Raw genomic sequence first — 22,646 nt, forward strand, 5'->3', positions numbered from 1 at the left:
CTTCAAACGACGCGTCGACTATTAAATTAGTCGTCGACGATTTTGATAGTCGACGTAATCGTGACTAGTCGACTAATCGTGCCAGCCCTAAAGGCAATACTAACCTCTATGGGCTGCAGCTTGTAAAGGTTTTCCCACATAGGATATAAAAATTCTTTATTTCTTTTACTATTAATAAAAAGGTAAACTGTCGCACATGAGAGGACTGAAAGACAGAAACTATTAAACAGAGTCATTGTCATTCTTTGATGGCCAAAATTATGTTGCCGTCTCTTTATATATGAAGTAAAGCCAAAAACAACTGACAGCACAAGTATCTGTCCGACCAACAAGAACAATTGCAGCCACATAGTTTCACTATGAGGCCTCAAGACTGTCATGGCAGGTTTCTGGTCAGTCTGGTGGACAGAAGCTCCATCTTTTCCTGCTGTAGAGTTACTCACAGCTGCTATCCAAACGAGTCTATAAAATGACTCGTAAAAACAGTGGATTTAATCTTCATGTTGTGCCACATAGATGAGGTCAGAGTGGATGGTTATGTGTCCAAAGCACACTTCATAAAAATTCTTACATTATTAGAAGCTGCATCCACAGACTGTATGGCAGCATGACACAGACAGGTACCTGCTAATCAGTGGCATCCTGTTAACATGGGAGTCTATGGGTACTGACTCACTGCTGCCTCTGCTGGACACCAGAGGAACTGCAGTTCTTAATGTTTCCATGGTTGAATTTTGTTTTACTTGCAGTTTGTCACCAGCCCACTTTGCAGTTTAAAAAAGCTGCTTGACTCATTTTTGCTGGTGCATATAGATCAATCACTACATAGCTCCCTTTCTTTTCATCTGCACGTTTTACTCAGATCTCTGTTTGAGACGGCGCGAATGGTGGATAGTGAAGGAAGGAGAATGGAAAATTTCCTGCCAACCCGAGCTTTCTACCTGGCAGGGAGAAAAACATTACATTTGTGAAGCCTGGAGTCCCACGAGACCAGGGGAAATATCTTCATATTTATACGACGCTCGGAAAAATAAACAGACCTCCATAAACAGAAGACGGTAATCATGAATGAAACCTCAGAGAGATTCAGTGCGTGTCTGTGTGTCCAAACTGGGTTTGTGTTCAGATTTGTGTGTCAGTAAAATGAGGAAATAGAAGACAAAAAGACTGTGTGTGTGTGTGTGTGTGTGTGTGCATGACAGTAAAACAAAGAGAAGGGAACAGATTCTTTGTTTTCCACCTCATAGTGTGCAGCCTAAAAAATTGAAATGTAATATATATATATATATATATATATATATATATATATATATATATATATATATATATATATATATAGTGCTTTCATGTGTATTTCCAATCACAAACTGCCCAGTGCAGCCATAGCATTACCCCTGCCAACATGCGCCGTTCAATTTCACCATCAGCATTGAAGAAAAGTTCAGACGGCTCATGTGTGACCTTTTAAACTCAAACACTGATGCCGCTGCTGTGACTCATGCCAGCAGGTGTCAGAAACAAATAAGAATGATTTCTTCTGCTCCCAGAAATAAAAATTCAATAATGTGAGAAGTACAGGAAAATCGAGACTGGTCACAGTGTTGGTGTTGATGACACACCAGGCTGTTAGTTAATGTGTGATAAACAAAGTACAGAGTGCTGATCAGCTGTGAAGCTTGAAACTTTGGTTCAGAAGAATCTTTACATGCTCTTCCATCCATCATCATCATCATCCACCTATCCATCCATCCATCCATCCATCCACACAATCACCCATTTATCCATCCATCCATCCATACAATTATCCATCCATCCAACCATTCACGTATTCATCCATCCATCTATCCATCCACACAACCATCCATTTACCTTTGTGGTCAGATGTTTCCATCCACTCATCATTGGCATGAGCGTCAGGGTTATTTTGGAGTTTTAATTATGTTTTTGGGCTGTTGTCATTCTGACAACTCCTCTTGGCAGAACTCTTAGATTTCATTTACCTAGATTCCTGGTATAGATTCTGGCTTTATTAATAGCTGAGATCAGGGCTTTGGGAAGGTCATTCCAGAAGCGTAATGTTAGCCTACTTTATTCAGAAACCAGTTGTGATGTGTGCTTGGGATTATTATCCCGTTGGTACACCAACAAAATCCAAGTTTAAACTGTCTACCTGCTGATTTGAGGTGTTGAAGAATTTTACAGTTGTCCTTCTTCCATATTCTATCCATTGTGTGCAATGTACCAGACCTAACAAAACAGCCTAGAGCATGATGCTACCACCATTCATCTGATCATCAAACTTTTCTCCAGAAGGTGTTTGGCTCATCCATGTGGACAACTGCTCTGATTTTAGTAGATCTCAGTTTCCAGTTCATGGCCAGCTTGAGCCTTGGTGGTTCTTAAATTGATCCTCAAGATCATAACCAATTTACTGTCATCTGACGGTACTGAGTATCATTTTTAATGACAACAACATTAAAATAGATTAGACAACTGTGTAACTATATAACACACACACCAATATTATGATTGATGTAATCAGCTATGAGGTCACCAAGGTCTTAAAACAAGACAGTAAAATTTGGCATGTATCAATGTCTCACGCTCGAGGTAGCTTTTACTTTAAAGATTCTATGTGAATTCGACAAATTTAAGGCCTGCCCTACAGAGCCTCTGATTGGCTTGTGTTTAGGGGTTAGGTTGATGTGTGATAATTGATACCTGGTTGGTTCAGATCTGATGTGTGAATCAGAAGCACCGCAGGGCCAGAGCTACTGAGTAGGTAACATTTTCTATTTAGTTTTACTTAAAGGAATAATTCTGTATTTTGTTTTATGTAATGTTGTAAACACACAGCACTCATCTTCCATATTTCCTATACACAGTTGGTCCTGCAAAAGGTGGAAGCTGTATGAAATGAAGAGCTGTCTTCAGTTCAGTTTATAGAACTGCAGAGAAGACAATATTTCTGATGGAAATCCTGTCTTCTGGGTTTAGAACTACTGGTGAATATACCTTTTGCCTTTCTGAATGGCCACAATAAGATGCCTTCCTCAAATGTACTGTACATACAAGACTTAAAAAGACTTCATTAGGACCACAGATGTTTAGATGGAGGTGATGGACACTAACCGACAGCCACATGTGGCAGCCGTGAACCACATATGGACTGTTTATCCTGAATTTAAATTGTGTGTGTATGCAGATGTGAACCAGATGTATCTATGTTGTTTATGGGGATTGCCATCTTTCATCTGTGCAGAGCTGACAGAGAGACAGAGAAGGAACAAACAGAGAAGAGAGAAGTGAAGTTAGCGAGGCAGCGGCCCACACAGCAAGTCCATTTAATTAGGAAGAGAAAAGCCCTGCAGCCCAGTTTACTGCAGTTACTGACTGAAAACAGCTAGCTGCTCAGTGCACATGTAAAGTACTTACTGCTGAAACTAGTTCTACTGTAGCTGCTGAATAACAGCACCAGAGCTCAGGCTGAAGCTGGTTTAGAGCAGCGATGTTGTTAGGGATGGGTGGTGAAGGAGCGTCGGCTACAACTGCACCAAACCTCTTTATGCAACAGAGCTTTAAGGCCTACTAATCAAGTCAGGACTTCAAGGTGTCAGAGCCAGTTAATGGGGGTCAACTGTGGTGGTGGTTCTACCAAGACAATAAGTTACAGAAACCTGTACCAGTACTGAAGCTGATCTTTATTTTATAATTTTAATTAATATTTTTACTTCTGGTGTGCAGGTTTGAAACATTTAATAAGCTCCAATATCAGTTTTCATTGTCTGTGGTCTCAGTTATCCAAGCCACTGTAGTCTTAACTGCTGAAGACAGCTGGACTTTTATTTGGTTCATGAAGCTTTTAGCATAAATTTCTTACAGAAATTTCAGTTTGACTTTAGTTGGATTGCATTGTGCGAGATGTCCAGCCTGTCCAGGGGTAGTCTGCCTCTCACCCTAACAGCTGGGATAGGCTCCAAACTAACATTATTCGGAATACTTAATCATGCAAAACTGCACTAGTAGACACAAATCCACAGTGGAAGCCACGAAGTAAGAGGAACTTCCTTCTCCTGGAACATGGAGAGAAATCCGAGTTGTCTCATCTGCAGCGTCTGGAGAACTTCTGGTTGGACGTCTTGCTTTGACACACTGATGATGTTCCTGGGTTTCAGATGGCTGCTTATCTGAGTGCATACAGCAGTACCATTTAAAGAGCTATGATAACTTTCACTCTTATAGCTCTGAAAATGGCGCTGTGGTCTGCAACAAGTCTCTCAGTCGCATTTGTTCAGATGCAAGTACATCAGCAATCAGTAGTCTCTTACTCACATGTCACATATGCACCCTTAGAACACCCAGTGACAGCTATTCAGTGCTGGTCAGATGATACTCTGATGGTTTTTAGTTTTGCCCTGGGATTCATTCCAGGAAGGGATAGAAAACAAAAGTCACAACAGAAAGAAAAACAACAGCGAGAGGTTTGCAAAGAGCATTGTTCTGTATGTCAACACGTTTTAGGAGAAGAAAATAGAAAAAGTAAATTAAAAATTATTAATTAAAAAGTAGCAATAAAGAGAATATGCATCTTTTGCCAGTTGCAGATTCAAAAACACTTATACCACATTGTTTAAAAAAAAAATCATAATAAAGAAACTGACAAAACAAGACAGCACCATGCACCACACAGGTTCATACACCAATTCGTATACAGCTATTTAAAGCTATTTTAAATCCTATTACTGGTGAGCCACCAGGTAACTGAAGTAGTTCAATGGATCAGACTGTTGCTGTACACAAATACAGGTCCACATGAAGGAGAACCAATCAGTACTTTGGGCTGTATAAGCTGGAGAAATGGCATCTACTAACTGCTATTTCTTTAGGTACACAGTGCACAACCTGATTTGAGTTTGTTTTGTGTGTGTGTGTGTGTGTCAGTATTAAGAGGTCTGGCAGTCTGAAAGCCCTCAGGAAGGTGAGAAGTGTTGAGGAGTGGTGTAATTAGACCTGAGCATCCTGCCAGCAGCAGCAGAGAGAGGCAGACAGACTCAAGTGGCCAGTGCAGGGTAAATAAAAAAAGATGCTCTCTTTCAGGAGTCTGAAACCTCTCAGTCTTGTCAAGGTTCTTCTAATTCTCCATACAGCTTCCTACTCTCGTTCCAAATTAACATGGAATTATCATCTAAAATGACACCTGTGGTTTATCTGCTGTGTAATCTGATATTTCTGCTCCGAATGACCAAAAATAAAATAACAGAGGAGTTTTCTGTCTGCCAGGCATCTTTAAAGGAAACTCCACCTGTTTGCAGGTCTTAGGGAGCCTGGCTGCATCTTCTGCTCATTGTCCTCATGACACACCAATGGTATCAGTCTAAAGCTCCCACGTCACCTCGTTCACCAGTTTTTACATGCCTGCCCATGCCTGAGGACAATGCCTCATCAACCTGCTATGGCTGAGCGGTTTGAAAAAAGTAAAAACAGCAATACATTGAAATCAGGAAATGCCACCATTTACCCGAGTTGACCAGTTTCAGACCAAAACTCTGATTACAGGTAAAGAAAGAATAATCCTGACTGTGCACAGCCGTATATGTATTAACAACTAGGGCTGGGACATATCATACCGTTCACGGTAATATGGACTGGACTGATTCTTATGTAGCGCTTTTCTACTCTCCCGGAGTACTCAAAGCAACATGCCACATTCACCCAGTCACACCCATTCTCACAAGCACTTTCTCTGTACTTAGTGCAGTCTAACTACATTTACACACATTCATACTCCGATGGATGCATCGGAGAGCAACTTGGGGTTAGAATCTTAACCAAGGATACTTGACATGCAGACTGGAGGAGCCAGGGATCGAACCCCCAACCTTCCGATCAGTAGGTGACCTGCTCCACCTCCTGAGCATACAGCCACCCCTAATACCGGTATAATGTTAAGCAATGATAAGAAAATGAAATATCGCGATAGAATATGGGTAAAACGCGCATGCGCAGTGCCCCTGTTTTCATATGCACATGGCAGAAAAAGCATGGTGCCGACGGAGAATGAGAAGGGCGAAAGCGGATCGTTTAATGAAACAGATGAACCAGAATTGGTTTGTAAAAACGCTGCAACTTCAGTGATGTGGAACTGATGTGATGTGGAGCTGTCCGTCAGATACACACCAAAGTACAATTTTTGGTAGAGCATGCAAGCAGGCTGTCGTTATTACCATGTTTTTTGGAAAATAAGTCACTCTTAAAATCCTTTGATTTTCTTAAAAAATCGACAGCGCCCCTTATAATCTTATGTGTGAATTCCGGTTGTGCTTACTGACCTCAAACCAATTTTATGTGGTACACAGCGCTCGAAAATCTGTCAAAAAATGTCTTAGTACGACTTTGGTAAGCTACGAAGCCGCACCACATGATGGGTTGTTGGAGCATTATGGCTATCGTAGTCAGGCGCCTCGCGGAGTGATACATACAGTGCTTCAACATAATATTACTGTATTGTGTGTGTATAACCGCTTTTTAAGTTTTGTGGATATTATACATGGTTATGCTGAGGATATGTCGGCCAATTTCCACTGCAAATGCCTTTTGGTTAAACTGTCAGCAAGGAATTTACATCTGCACTGTTAAATTTTTATATAACTTTAATGCTCATAAAAACCCAGCTGCTTGTTTAAGTGAAAAATACATTGATGAAGTATTTTCTCTCAGTCAATTATATATCGTCAGTTATATTGTTATCGCAAATTTTCAAATATATATCGTGATAAATATTTTTGGCCATATTGCCCTACCCTATTAACAACCACGTTATTGCATGCATTAAAGATAAAAGAGAATATAACATAACACGTTAATGTTATGTTATATTCTGTTGTATGCAGTGTCTGCTACAAGCTACAGAGACTCTCTTAAATAATTGCCACTGTAATTTCTGAGAATGAGGGCAGACACTAAACAGCCAAATACTATAAAAACATGTAAATGTGAATCCCTAAAGTCATTAAACACAACAGCCGAGGTAAACCGAATCAATTTAAAACAGCCTCTGTGCTTCATCCTCTATTCATCTGTAAAGAAGGTTAGAAAAGAAGAGAGCTCAGCATTAAATTTGTTTCTGCAGCTCCCCCCCCTCTGACTCTCACCATGCACCATTCCTGTATGTTTTGGACACTGATATGTTTCTCGAGGGTTAAAAATCACCAGAATCAAGGAAAAACATATTGGTGGCATACAGAAAATGTTAAATATCACAGAGCTGCAGTTTTATCACCAGAAACTAAAACCACTTTTATCTCACAGTGAAAACAGAACAATATTTTCACTCTGAGCTGCAGTCTGAGGGTCCGTCTCCCTCACTGGGAAACTCAGATGGGCTGCAGATGAGCTGTGCAGACGGAGATGTGACTGTGTGGAGGTTTTCTGGGGTTTAGTCAGGTTTAAGAGGAGGTGGGAAAGGCCAGCAGAGCCACACATGAGGAGTGTCAAGGGGCTCATACTTAAGACGAGCCCTTCAAGGGCTGTCAGTAAAATCTTAATATCAGTTCTTAAATATTGATGTTTATTAGATTATTAGTTTTTGTTAATATCAGCCTGCCTGGGAATTTTATTTGGAGTTTTGTTAATTTTCTTCTTCTCATACCAATGACACTCAGCTTTAAAACAGGAACCACACACACACACGATTCTTCAGTCGATTACACTGTTATCGCTGCAGCAAGAACTCTTTTGTCGGAGCTGGCTGGGAATGAAAAGCCCCCCTCACTGCCATTCTTATCATCACATCACTTATCCTCACACTCATCACCACTCTTCATCCTTCTCACAGGGTAAAGTAAAAGTAATGATCAAGCCGGCAAAGAGCCATTCAGAAACATTTCAGGGAAACCATCTCCAGAGGCATTCATGGAAGGAGTAGCCTTTCAAACAGTCTGCTGCAACAAGAGGACGATTTTTAACAGATAAAAAGCGGCGCTGCTGTTTGGAGCTTTTTTAAGACCAAACCGATCTAAGACAATCGGCATCAACAGGCAGGAAAGATTAGCAGCCACACACACACACACACACACACGCACACACACACACACACACACACACACACACACACACACACACACACAGAGATAAGGAAGGACAAGAAAAACAAAGGGCATTGAATACACAGCTACATTCAAAATAGAAATCCAAATACTGATGCTGTGTTAGAGTGAGGGGCGAGAAGAGAAGATAAACCAAAAGAGGCGTGGAGATACAACACACTCCTACATCTGCATGTACACACACACACACACACACACACACACACACACACACACACACAACTATGAGGATGTCTCCAGACCCAGCTTGTGCAACAACATTTAGCTAAAACACAGACCCCCGGTTGTACACTGAAGTCGTGCACCACAGCAGAGCTCTGTTTACCTGAGCTTTACTTTTCTTGTTGGTGATGAATATTTTCTACTGTTAGGACAAAGAAATGAGAATCTATTGGAGATTATGTATCTGAATTTCAGGAGCGGGACCGCGCCTCCCAACACACTCCTTCCGGTTGCCACCTATATTGGTTCCCCCAGTTCTGCAACTGTTCGTTCTCGTTTACGTGCCCCACCCTCCCTCCCTCCTTTTTCTCAGTTCTTTAACTTCTTCACTTCTATTTAGTACACGGGGATCAGCCTGGCCCGGGAGCCATCGCCAGTCCCCTTCGAGGCCTTCCCCAAGCCGCAGCTCAATTCATGTCCAAGCATTCACCTTTACCTACTAAAACACTGTCAATCCTAAAATGAGGACGTGGGCCCAGCTAGTGAACTGGGATTTTTTAGCAGTACTCATTTATTTCACTCAGATAAAATATCTGCGTGCACATTTGCATGAGGAAATGGTGCGCACTAAAACACGCCTGCAGGTGATTTAAGTTTCCTACACAAAATAACTAGAATTATAATTCCAGCTGTTTGGATTCCAGCTGTGAGTCAAATCATCTGTGGGAGCAGGTTAGCAAAGCATGAAGGAAAACTACGCCTGACTAATATATTGAGACTGCTCAGGTTAGTTTGCAGACTTTCTAAACCTGCATGCAGAGAAAGATTTCACTGCTCTGAAGCTGCACACAGTAAAAACCTGCACAGTGACCTTTAAGAGGGATGATTCCAGCAGGGCCTCAGTTACTTTGGATCAACACATCTACACGTGCAGTCGGCAGTCCACACATGTATGTTCAAAATTAAATACCTGGATAATAAATGCTGTAATAATCTGACTGCTCCCACGACTGAGCCAGAGTGAATCATCTCTGAGTCTCTGGCACTCACACTTTCAAATATTCAAACTTTTTTAACTGTAAAAGATCCAAGAAATACATCACAGTTACGCCCATTTGAGTCCAAGTGGTGTTCAAAATACACCTGATGGCCTTTAAAGTTGGTGCTGGTTGTATTTTCATACCAGATTCAGGCTGACCCTGCGGGTTGGAGGGCGTAAAGTGCAAAAAGTAAATCAAATAGGAAATTAAAAGTCTGCGTTGGTGGGTGTGCAGCTGTAAAAGGTCACGCTTTAACCTCACCGTCCTCTAGAGTTCAACCTTCACCCACGCCTGATGTTAAAAAATACTTTAGAAAAAAATTTGAATACACACATGCTGAGTTATGAAAGGAAAGTATGACTAAAGCTTCGTCACACATATAACTTCTGTCTGTTTTAAAAAGTTCGTGCATGAGTTTCAGCATCATTGTTTATCGTGATCGACACAGTGGGAAATCGATGAGTCTCAGTGATCTCAGATCAGATGTTGACGTGTGTGTGTGTGCGCACGCGCGCGTGTGTGTGTGTGTGTGTGTGTGTGTGTGTGCGCACGCGCGAGAAAGCAGACTCACTTGATAGAGCCTTGAGACAGACAGCAGCTAGACAGGCACTGGTCTGGTGTTGCAGAACCAGAGCAGCAGCTTGGAGGCAGAGGAACAGCCGCTGGAGAGACAGGAGGAGGAAGAGGGAAAAACACACAGGAAGGATGACAAAGCAATATCAGAGGTGGCAGGTGCAGCCGGTGAGGAGAGGAAATAAATGACAAAAGGAATAACAAAAATAGAAAAAAAACATGTGAAAATATAGAGATAAAGGATGACAAATGGAATAAAGAGCAAGAAAGTAGAAACAGGGTGACATCAAGAAGAAAAAGACAAAGTTAAATAACAGAAGGAAGAAATTATGAAAGGATGGCATAAAATTGAGAAAAAAATGTGATTTATGTTCATAATGTAGTAAAAAAAATGAAAATATGAGCAGAAAAACAGCAGGTCAGAGGAAGGAGAGAGGGAAGGAAACAAAATAGGAAAGGAGTAAACAAAGGCAGAGAGAGAGAAAGGGAAAAACAAGGTTAGTTTACACCCAGACTAGCCATTGGTCAGCACAGGTGTGTGTGCGCATCATATTCAGAAAATAAGAACTGAAAGGATAAACAAAGCTCACGCAGACACCACACTCCCTCCGCTGACTTGTTCCCATGTATTTCTCATCTATATTAGCTTATTGGGGGTGTTGGGTGGTTAGGGTGGTGGAGGGTGCGGTGTGATGGTCCCAATGATTCTTACGTTTTCTCTGCAGAGCGTTCAGAGAAAATAAAATACCAGCACATCAGCACAGCTGCAGTCTGACAACTTCTACAGCAGCTTGATCACGATGACTGCCTTTGTGTGTGAAAGGTGAGGTCAGTCAGTCAGTCACACACACACGCACACGCACGCACACACACACACACACGCACACACACACACACACACACACACACACACACACACACGCACACACACACACACACACACACACACACCATGTCCACAATAAAAAAAGTGGTGGTGAAAACACACAGCGAGACCTCAGAGAAGAGCTGTGATATGAGATGTGCAGTCTGTGGGGGATTTCTGGTCATCGGGCTGAACGATTCTGCAGACTACTGGAAGTGCTGTTCCTATAAACACCATCCATCACTGTGATTCCTGTGGCACAGGTAAACGAGGGACATGTAAATGCCCGAACAGCTGTGTATTAGTGCGGTTTAGGGGTGTTGGTGCTTCCACGAAGGCTATAACCTGCTCTGGGAGCTGCAGCGTCAGCCTCGATCAGCTGAATTTTATGGTTTTTTTAAATACTTTTTGGTAAATACTGAAAATCTGACAATATCTGCAGTGCTGTCTCTAATCATCAATCACTCATCAATCCTTCCAGCACTGTGGCTGTTTTTACATCGCTGCCTGGAAAACCACTCCAATGTAAGCTCCGATGCATACGCAATGAACACCAGCTTCAACCTTTCAACCCGAAGGATGAGGGAAGGAGCCAGATCTGGCAATCAGGAAAGGATTTTATCTGGATGTAGCCACACAGCTTGGGTTAAAATCCACCAAGGTTAGAGGGCTCACAGAGGGCAATAAACCACGCTGCTAACGCCACTCGTGCTCATGACCTGATGGACTCCTCTGGGCTTGATGCTGAAAGCATCGCAGCCAGAGATCCACCATGACTGCAGAGATGAATGAAATAAAATTCGGACCAGCTCTAAACACAAGCTGGAGTCTGAGGTTGAAATTCCAGGTCAGCAGGTGCAAGTGGTCTGAGTGGGAATTCCATGGAGTGGCTGGAAAATAGGAGCTGCACTGGAGACACTCCAGAGTTGGATAAGAAGAACGCTCTGAAGGGAAAACAGGGATGGTTTTTAGATCCAGATGCAACAGCCTCCACAAAAACGTCCCACAGAGACGGCAGCCAGGACGATGAGACGGAAACTGTCCAACGGTGTAAGACATGGACACGAGTCCGGCTGTTTCTGGGTCTGAATACATGATGCTGCTTTAAAGCTGCGGCATGTACACGGCGAGGACAGACACAGTCCAGAGTCTGGACACATACGGGCCTCCTCCTCTAGCCTCTCCACTATAAGCTCCTCCCACCCCTTCAAGGTACACCTTGTCCTGCCTTTGTGCTGACATTTCATTGATTAGAATTTTTATAATAGTTAAGCAGTGCCCACAGTTGAAGCCATCAGCTCATCACACATCACTGACGTGCGGTTGCTTAAAAATGGATTGGTTTGCATTTATATAGCACTTTTCAAGGCACCTAAAGCGCTTTACAATTCATTCACTCTCACATTCACACACTGGTGGAGGCAACCTACAGTTGCCGCAGCTGCCCTGGGGCAGACTGACAGAAGCGAGGCTGCCATATCGCGCCATCGGCCCCTCTGGCCAACACCAGCAGGTGGTAGGGTAAAGTGTCTTGCCCAAGACCCAAGGACACAACAACCAGTGGCCTGCAGTTGCTTGAAATCATGCTATATTATTCACCTTTACCTGAGCTTGGAGTCTTTAGATCAGACTTAAATTCAGCTGACTCCTCTCAGCTTAGCCTATCACAGGTTGTTACTGAAGCTGTCATATGTGCAGGCGGAGCCTCAGTGTGAGCAAGTGCAGTAGTAGCTGCAGCTGTGAGTCCGGGGCTGAATGCAGCCGACAGCATTGTCAGCATTCATCCCGGAGCTTGTAGGCACTTCCTGTTTGGATTTTCTCTGATTTTGTTTATATCTGCAAGACAATGCAATCCAGACACACACACACATATGCAGCTACACACATGCAGACAGACAGACAGACAGACACACACACGCAGACAAGCAAAAATGTAGATGTGAAACATGATGCAGAAACAAATATAGGAACTGGAACAAGAATGCAAAAATACAAATTTTGCATCTCTTTTCATCATCTGCAGGAGTGCCCATGGAAAGATACACTAGCCACACACACACGGGGCAGTGTGTGTGGTATTGCTTCAGGTTAGTATCTGTGTAAATTGTGTAACCAAACACAGGGACACACACTGAAAATGTGCCGTCAGTAGGAGAGAAGCAAACAGGGAGAACATCAGGAGAATGGCAAAAAGAAAGAGATGAAAATATGAAGAGGGTGGAAAGAAATGGAGACAAAACAGGAAGTATGCAGGAAAGGTGGAAAAGTTGAAGAATATTTGTAGAAAAACAGAGCAAGACACAAATGAATGGAAACCATGGCACAGTGAAGGGGCTCAGAGCCTGCGCTGTTAATTCAGCAGCTGTGAGTAAAAGCTGAAAGTCACCCAGAATAAGTCCACTCACTTAGGTCTTTGTCACTCAGTTCTACCTCACTCGGGTCTTTGGTAACGAGCACGGTAACTAGTTATTATTCCAAAATCAGGAACGCGTTAGTCGTTACTGGGATTTAGATAGGGTCGTTACTCGCTACTTCGTGTGGTGGCTATCGCGGAGGTGGAGGAGGGAAAGTGGACGCAGAAGGAAAAGAGATCCGAGGCGGCCGCCGGTCCAAGTGTGAACTGAACTTCAGGTAAGAAGTTATGACCTGCAGTCTCTCTGGGTCAGATATGAACCAAGTTTAGGTGGAGTTTATTTTCGTTATTCTGACTTTTTCCGTACTGCGTGCTAGCTAGCATGACGGAGTTTCTATACAGCTGGGTGGGTGCTATGATGTTAACGATGTTAAACTTTATTTTGTTCATAAGTTATTAGAATTGCCAACTGTCCCGTCTGGTATTCAGAGAAAATATTACGCATTTCTTATTGAGGTGAAAAGGAACAGTTTGTCCCGTAATTCAGCTACAATGAAAAAGACACAAAGCTGGAGTTATTCTGTGTCTTTGCTGCACAGCTGCCTCTTCTTCTTTCATTCTCCCCCTCCCTCTCCTGTTTCTACTTCAATCATGAAACTGATAAATGATCAGCTGATCGGCTTTTCTCTCTTGTTTGTTTATCGCCCACTTTGCGCCAGAAAGAGGAAACCAGCCGATGTCGCGCTAAACAACAGCAGCACGTTTAAGCTTGATCAGCTGTTGTTAGAATTTATTTAATATTAATCTCTATTATCAGCTGATGTTTGCTGGAGCCACAGCTGTAAAGCTGCTGGTCATGATGTCGGTTTGGTTATCTGGTGAGAGGGAAACATGAAGATGAAACCAGGAGATGTCCTTACTGAATCATCAGAGCTGAACAGGTGATGGAGAAACAGGTTTACCTTTTAGGTGACATGAATGAGTTGAAGGGAAGTTATGAACTGTTTCTGAGAGACAAATAACACCAGGATCCTTTTTTACGTAGCTGACAGCTGGTAACTGTGCAGGTGCGGATCTAGCAAAGTTTTGCCAGGGGGGCATGTAGGGCATTAACAGGGAGAGGTGGGCACAAAGAAATACTTTTCTTTCTTATTCTCATTTAAAATGTCTCACTTTTAGAAAATAATTATCTGAGTCTTACAACAAACGATTGATAGATTGATACATATATACCATCAAGACAGTGAACATCACTGTTACAACAGCGTTTGTTTTCATTCAAAGGCTTTATGATTTTTCCTATAATGGTGGGCCGGTCTCTAGTCAAAATGCCCGGGCCAATTTTCTGTCCCAGTCCAGCCATGTATGCAGCTCATCCGCAGTCTGGTGTTACCTACATCTTCCTATTCAGAAGGCAGAATTTCAGAGTTCTGAGTACAATCAAAAGCACCACGACTGCAGTTTTTGTGTTGGATGTAAAAGGCGCACATGACTCTGTGACGTAGGCTAGAATCATGGCGGCGGACAACGACGGTCCAGGCGTGGGATTTCTCTCGTGGAAATATGCACATTATCTTTTCCTTTCTATTGGTAGGTGGCGCAGTGCACTTGTGGCAAGTAAGCAAGCTAGAAGACTGGCAAAGTTATGGAAGCAACACATTAACAAGAGAAAAGAGTAAAACCAAAGTTACTTTCCCTAGTAACTAGTTACTTTGAAAGTAACGGGTAACTTGAAGTAACTGAGTTACTTTTGATAGAAGTAACTAGTAATGTAACTAAGTTACTAATTTAAAGTAACTTACCCAACACTGATTATGACCTAACAGTTCTACCTGCACAATCTAATAGAAACAGTTCCAATGAGGCAGAAAATGGCCATTTTGGCAGCAGTGCTCAGATCGATAAATGACACTTTTTATTCTAAGCAACGAGACGCACAAAGCAGAGGCCAAAGGTGAAGATGTACAGCGTCTTCACCTTCTTTCATTTCGTTGAATTCTTTAATGAAGTCAGAATTAAACTTTCATGGAAGATTTTGTCCCTTCTCCCAGATCTGTCACTGCTTCCACAGCGTCCTGCTCTGAATAACGCTCATCACGTCTTCATTTAGAAAACTTTGACACATTTGGCTGAAGACAGCCTGAGGTGGTGTGTCTCAATGTAACACGCTCAGCTGCATCAGTCACATAATAAGCACATCAATAATCCCTCTCTTAATATGATGAGGCGCCGTGTTGAAATGAGCCACTTTTCCATCCAATATGAGATGCTAATGCGCTGATTTTCTCCATCTGAAAAGACAATTAGCTGCTAATTGAAGTACAGAGTGTTTCAGTGTTTTGTGCGTCTGTCAGAGGGAGATTACCCTCGCTGTGCGTCGTTGGAGAGTGCCTCATGTTTTTACAGAAATACAAAAAGCTGCAGAGGAATTCTGTATGCGGAGAGAAAGACCGAAGATGAGGTTAAAAAACATCTCTAAGTGTGAATATCAGAACAGTTCTCTCAGACACAGATACAACATTCATTAATCAGCACGAGGCCCTGGAGTCATTACCGGGAACATTTCTACAGCTTTGGAGGCTCGTTTGAGGGAGTGATACAGGCTTAAAAAGCATCCTTTAATAAGCATTAAAGAGATGTCTGGTCTCCTGGGACCAATAAGTCGTATGGTCGTATGATGGAGATCTTCTCAGCCATGACTTCTGAGGGACAAGCTGGAGCTATCAGGAGTGGACCACCACATGTCCCAGTGGATACTGGACTACCTCACAGGACGCCCACAGTATGTGAGGTCACAGGGCTGTGTCTCTGATACGCTGGTCTGCAGTACGGGGGCCCCACAGGGAACTGTGCTGGCACTGTTCCTCTTCACCCTCTACACTGCAGACTTCTCCATGAACTCCCCATGCTGCCACCTACAGAAGCTCTCTGACGCCTCTGCCATAGTCGGCCTCATCACAGGTAAGGATGTCTCAGAATACAGACAGTGGACTCTGGACTTTGTGGACTGGTGCCAGCAGAACCACCTGCTGATCAACACCGGGAAAACCAAGGAGTTGGTGGTGGACTTCCGGAGACGCAGACCCACCACACTGGCACCGGTGAACATCCAGGGAGTGGACATTGAGAGTGTTCACCTGGGTGTTCACCTGAATAATAAACAGGACTGGAGTCACAACACTAATGCTCTTTACAGGAAGGGTCAGAGCAGACTCTACCTGCTGAGGCGGCTGAGGTCTTTTGGAGTCCAGGGAGCGGTTCTAAGACATTCTATTACTCTGTGGTGTCATCCGTCATTTTTTACAGTGTTGTATGTTGGAGCAGCAGTTTATCGACAGCTGAGAGGAAGAGGTTGGATAAACTCATCAGGAAGGCCAGCTCTGTTCTGGGATGCACCCTGGATCCAGTGCAGGTGGTGGGAGACAGAAGGACTCTGGCCAGAATAACTTCTCTGAGGGACAGAGTCTCCCACCCCATGCATGTAAATGTTGCTGAACTGCAGAGCTGCTTCAGTGACACACTGCTGTATCCTAGATGCATGAAAGAGTGTTTCCACAGGTACTTCCTCCCTGCAGCTGTGAGACTGTACAATCAAAACTGCTCCCAACAAACATAGATGTTCAGTGCTGTAACAACTTCCACTGTTATAACTTGCACATTACTTTTCTCAGTTTATATATACACCCACTTATTGGGAGTTACATGTCTACTTTTTAATGCACAAGTACGATACACAATCTGCAGTTTTCTAATTATTCTAAATATTCCTAACTATTTAAACATCTTTCAGTATCCTGCTCTGTTTGCACACTACAACCTGGGTTAGCCACTTATCTGTACTCTAATTTTAATAACCTACAGTACTCTGCTTTGGTAACTATTGTCCATGATGTAAATATGTAACAATTGTGTTTCTGTTCTGTGTCCTGTTCTGTTTGTATATGTGTGTTTTTGCTCCTGATACAACCAAATTTCCCCTTGTGGGAAAATTAAAGGATTACTCTATTCTATTCTATTCTATTCTATTCTATTGTCCACCTCTCACCGGCTAGTTTGTGATGTTTGGTGTGTGAAGAGTCTGCTAGGATCTGCTGCTGGAAACCAAAACCACCCGAAGGCTCATCAGCACCAGAGACTGTACACGGAGGAATGAAGCTGACGTCACACACCAGTTTAAACTCTTAAAATCAGCTTTTAGAGCCAAAGGTGGTCGTATTTGTGATGAGGGTGGACCACGAGGCAGGCTTTGTTAGCATCCAGCTAAAATGACTCCCTGGTCACCATCACAGCACCAACCCAGAGGTAAATTTTGTTACCATCTTCAGAAAAAGCCCACAAACTGTATTAACTTGGCTTTATATTCATAATTCATGGCAGTGGCTCGTGTTTAGACCATGATCTGGATTTCCTGCCTCGCCGTTGGTCTGCTTGTAGCTGCTGTGTGTTTAACCACCTCTGTGACTCAAACTCAACGTGTCACTAATGATGGAGATCTTCCATTAAGTCAGGGTAAAATGTACTTCAGGTCGCTGTCACGGATCCAAAACAATTATAAATATTCGGATATTAAATTCTGAAATATTTCCATTCATCTTTCATTTCCTCAGGATGCTTTTACCCTCCATCTCATGTTCTTTACTTTTTTCTTTCTTCTTCTCGCTTCCTCAGTCTTTGTTCTGCACCTCCTCTTCCTCATTTTTCTCGCCTCTTAAATCGCACCGGCTCGTTTTAACTCCTTACATTCTCCCGTTTGGTTCTTCTTCCTGCTTCCTTCTTCGTGTTTCTCTCTTTTTAAATAATTTTCTCATACTTATTTTCTTCCTGTTTTTTCCTTCTGCACAGTCAGTGTTTTTCTGTTTTCATCTTTGTGAAGAATTATTTATCCAGTTTGTTCTTTCAGCACCAACGACTTTCAGATATATGACCCCAGAGACCTGCAAACACTCTGCAGGCTAATGTGTGTGTGTGTGTGTGTGTGTGTGTGTGCATAGACTATAAGTATTGTGTATTATGTTTTCCTTCAGCTGCTTCATCATAATCAGAGTGTGTATCAAACAAACAGCTGATCTTCACTACACAATAACACATACATTCATCATCTTATTTTATCGTCAAAGTGAAAACTGGACCAGTCTGCTGACTGTGCATGCAGCAGTGAAGCCTGATGAAGAGGCCAGTAAAGAATAAGAGACAGTGTGAAACAGGAGCCAAAGCACAGGTTGTGTTCACGCTGCTGTCACTGCGACAGGTTTCCTCTGTAACTGTGCGCAGCTCTGTGTGAACGGAGCGGCTTGACTCAGTGTTTGTGTCCTGGTTATGTCTCTGCTGGTTCTAATTATTACCGTCAGATCAAAACAAATTATAAGTCCCAGCTCGTCTTTGAGACATTCATCTTCCTGCGTGAAGCTCCAAACTTTCTTCTTCTTATTTATAGAATCTAATATGTTTGTGTTCATCCACTACATGTGATTTTTTTCCACTAGATTTATTTCCTGTAGCAGGAGCGAGAAGTCACATAACTTCCTTTGTCTCTTCGTATGCGTCAGCTTCCTTCACCTCCACGTTTATCAGCCGTCTCAGTCAAATTCATAAATGTACAGTAACAACGGGACAGTAACGGGCCATGTCATTATCTGCCTGACTGAGTCGTGACTTTCCTGCAGTCTGTGAATAGCTCTGGTACAGAGAGCACGCCCTGTCGAACCGGAATGAACTCCAATCAGAGCGAATGAGCGCCGAGCGCCGCATCTATCAACACGTCATTTCCCAAAAGGCAGCTTCCATGACGTCTTCCTACACATGGCCAGTTTGTTAGATGAAGTGACACCTATGCACACACACACACACTAAGATGGACCTGGTGACAGCACAGGCTCGGGTGACTCTGCATGGAGGAGTCGCTGAAGACGAATGTGTCGTCACTTCCTGTGGATAATGTCAGAGCGCAGCAAGAGCTCGACTCAGCGCCCTGTGTGAATCAGACACGTATTAATCCCGCCGTGGGCCTCGCTCCTGAACACTCGCTGTAATGTTACAGACAAAGAAGCCATCTCAGAGCGTGCTGACACACCTCTGGCATTTGGCAGTGATTCCTCCTCCGGCTCTGTCAGGCTAAAGGTCTGCTGTAAAATCCAGCCGGTGTAGGCTTCAGGGCTGGAACATAATATACATAATTGTGTTTTCATTAGTGTGAAGTCACCTGGAAATAAAAACCATGGTGGTGTAATTACTGCTTTAAACCTCACAGAGTGTGAAACAGTGCAGTGGTGGAAGTGACGCCAGTCTGCTTTTCACATAAATAAACCCGGCGGGTATGACGAAGATGATGAACGAGGTGTACACCCACTCCGTTGTATTTGATGCTGCGATATGTTAACACAGCCTTATGCAATTTTAATAACCGCGTTCCTCCCAGCCACTTTCGCTCTGACTATTTAAATGAATTCACTTCCTGCATGTTGCGGCACAAACGGGTCCAAGACTTCTTTAAAGCAGGATGCCACCTTTCCACTGACTGCTCACAGCAATGCATCAGCAGCAACACCAGGCCAGGTGAAGTCCTCCTAAAAGCAGCTGCTGAGGACTGAGCTCAATCCCACCATCTCATAATGGACCAGAGACGCTCTAAACCTGAAGTGTTCAGCAGTCGACGTGTCAGGCTGCGCGGATGCTGATTCTGACCAGCAATAAGCTTATTGCTCACATTAACATCCACTTATTCATAAAAAGATTTTTGAAGACAGAAAGAAAAAGAAACAGCAGAAAATGGAAATGTTCTTTGCCTCCATTCTCCCCCCCTGCCCTGTGCCTGTTTTGTCCATGAACGATTAATCAGTGAATGACTTCCTGTGTAAACACTGAGCACGGTGTCACCTCACAATGCTGCACCGCAGTACAAAACACAAAAACGCCTCAAAGCTGTGAAAACTGCTTTGGCCTGTTCGACTTCATGAGCCAATGAAGGAAGGTGACATGGGGGTTGTGCCCCATGCTCGCAGATTGTTTTGCTGGCCGTGCATGCAGTGGTGAAGCCTGATGAAGTGGATAGGTACCTCAGGTTACGTTTATATTCCTTTACTGTCACGACGTGCAGGAGGAAGATTACTCAGGCTAAACTTTAATCAGACTCATGTGAGGACATTAAAAAATCCGATCCCAAGCAACAACACAGGAAGTAAAACCAACGAGGAGTGACAGAGTGAATAGCAAAGGCACACACAGACAAAGTGTCGGTGGCTTCTGACTTCCTGTCTGAATAACAGGCTGTGGCGTGTTTCATGATGTGGGCCACAGCCCCTTCAGATACGGTTGAGTCTCCGCCCAGTCATCGTCAGCCTCAGGATCAATGATCACTGGAGACGTCTGTCCGCTTCTTTTTGAGATCTGTTAATCTCACTTAGCTGGACTTCTTTATTTCTTTAATCTCATTTCTAATCCAGACTGAACATATATGATTATTTATATTAATATTTCCACAAATAAGAGGTGATGTGCGATGTCACTGATAAACACGTGTTATTGCCTGCAAGGAGCTTCACATGAATCCAGTTTTTATAGAAAACCTCAGCAGGTTTAACTGTCCCACAAAGACAACCACTGTAAATGTAATCTGATTACATTACTCAATGAGGTGATAGGACTGACACACCTGCTCTTCTGTCTTTGCACCAAGAAACCTGTTTTGATTTGAAATTTTTTCATTATTTTACATTTAATTTTGATGTTATTTTAAACTACTTTGATTATGTAAATTGATGTTAATTACTTGATTATCATCTCTCACACCCAAAGTGCTTTATCTGCGATCAGTGAATCAGAAGCTGATTCGAGTCTCACCATCGCAGACAAGGTGATCGTTTACCTGCAACATGATGCTAAATATTAACTATGGATGCTGCGTCTGTTTTCTCCATGTCTTATCAGCCATATTCATCACTAGTTGTGGGAACAGCAACAACAGGTAATTCTGGTAAGAGTGATGGTAATAAGCTGAAAATGTTCTTTAGCAGTGTGGAGCATACAGAGTACGACACAGAGACATGAGGAGGAAAATCTTGGATCCCAAAGGGATCCAAAAGAAAAAGAAATGATGGACAGAGTGATGCATCATTTATTTGTCACCTGCCAGGTGTGTGCAGATGTAGCTGGTATCCTGGGAATCACATTTGTATGTTTAGGTTCTTTGTGGGTGTTTGAGCGTGACTGTCAAACTCTGAAATGTGGATATTTTTAATCTGAGAGGTCACACAAGCACCAGATACAGTATAGTATACAGCAGCGGTCCCCAACCCCCGGGCCTCGGACCGGTATTGGTCCGTGAGTCGTTTGGTACCTGGCCGCGAGAGTTGAGGCTCTGGTGGAAAATGTATGGTTTTCAGGGTTTTTATCGGTTTTCAGCGTTATTTTGTTATCATTTTTATCGTTAACTCGGTTTTCCTGGGTCTTTTCACGTGTGTTATGAATAAATCTTCTTTTTTTCGGTACCGGTACTAGTTTTATTTTGTTGTATTTATTCGCGACACCTTAAAGGCCGGTCCGTGAAAATATTGTCGGGCATAAACCGGTCCGTGGCGCAAAAAAGGTTGGGGACTGCTGGTATACAGTACATTAGATCACACATTGTTGTGCCTCCACAGAGCCCACAGATCCTGATCATTCACCAGGGAGCGCAAAACTAACTGACTAATGAATGTCCTCCAGTCCAGAGGTGGTGCTGCACGGAGTGTCACACCAGGAGGCTTAATTATGTGTTTGTGGTGAATAACATGCCTATAACACCGGTATTACAGTCAAATATTAGTACAGGATAAGTACAAATATTTTAAAAAGTCACCACGCAGGAAATCCAACTTCTAATGACGTTCATTATGGAACGCCATGGATTCTTCCTCCCGAAAGCAAATAACATGCGCTGTTGGAAAACTCTGCTATGGAGGTATAGAATTTTAATATGAGTGCAAAATTAAATTTAGCATGCAGTTCTGCGGACTAAATTTAATTTGATGTTAAGTTTGAACATTTGTGGATGAAAACAGTTTGATTCCACAGTGGCAGGAACACAGCAGAGCCGACAGGAAACACAGAAACGCCCCGCGACTCAAACATGAAGGCTCCAGCAATATCTGACATCCATGTGTGTGTCCTGCAGAGAATGAACAGGTATGGCAACGGTCGAGAAAACTGAAACCACACAAAAACCGTAGCTCACAGTCGTGTAGAGCTCAACGTCTGCCTGAGCAGGAGCGTGCTTCACATTCTGCACACAGCACCTGAAATACTCCTGAAATACTGCACAGCACCTGAAATAGTCCTGAAATACTCCTGAAATACAACACAGCAGCTGAAATACTCCTGAAATACTTTCGAAATACTGCTTAGTACCTGAAATACTACCGAAATACTGCATAGTACCTGAAATACTCCTGAAATACTGCACAGCACCTGAAATACTCCTGAAATACTACCAAAATACTGCACAGCACCTGAAATACTCCTGAAATACTACCAAAATACTGCATAGTACCTGAAATACTCCTGAAATACTGCAC

General features: G+C 43.0%; 1 protein-coding gene across 2 annotated transcripts in view; it reads right to left on the reverse strand.

The window, feature by feature from the left end:
• The window catches only part of htr4 (5-hydroxytryptamine receptor 4), a 152,460-nt gene that overhangs the window by 17,155 nt on the left and 112,659 nt on the right, over positions 1–22,646 (reverse strand). The gene's annotated exons all lie outside the window — the stretch shown is intronic.

This window comes from Simochromis diagramma, unplaced genomic scaffold (assembly GCF_900408965.1).
Source record: "Simochromis diagramma unplaced genomic scaffold, fSimDia1.1 OVJJ01000433.1, whole genome shotgun sequence".
NCBI classification, from domain to species: domain Eukaryota; kingdom Metazoa; phylum Chordata; class Actinopteri; order Cichliformes; family Cichlidae; genus Simochromis; species Simochromis diagramma.